Here is a 524-nt window from a genome sequence, read left to right as displayed (position 1 = left end):
CTTTATAGCACATCTTAGCTTAAAGCGCCCTCTAGTGGATGTGCCTGCTGCTCATCCCTGGAGTTCAGAGTGACAGAAGATCAGGAAGAAAGAGTGTGACATATTTATTTTTTATTTATTTATTTTTTTTACATAGGGGATCCCCAGATATTTATTCTGGGACAATGTAAAATGTGTATATATATTGAGAATTTTATTAATGTTTGCAGTGTTCTTGAATCAGCAGCCGCTGGGTCCGGTTTGGAGGAGCGTCCCCTCGTTCCATTCCCTTTCTGCCGTCGCGACATGTGTTGACGGGACATTGTCAACACATGTCGCTTTGGGGACCCTCCGGTCAACATGCAGGCAGAGTCTCCATCGGATGGGAAGCAGACGAGGCGGCTTGCATCTGAGGCGACGCCAGCTTCACGTGAACCCTCTCAGACCCAAACAACCCTGGAGTCCTGAGGCCGCTGGCGCTGCTCTCGTCTGCGGCGAATCTGGCTCCGTACGATGGTGAACACACTGGAGAGGGAGATCCGGGT

The sequence above is a fragment of the Poecilia formosa genome, unplaced genomic scaffold (assembly GCF_000485575.1).
Source record: "Poecilia formosa unplaced genomic scaffold, Poecilia_formosa-5.1.2 Scaffold79, whole genome shotgun sequence".
NCBI classification, from domain to species: Eukaryota; Metazoa; Chordata; class Actinopteri; order Cyprinodontiformes; family Poeciliidae; genus Poecilia; species Poecilia formosa.
Note: the sequence above shows the minus strand (reverse complement) of the source record.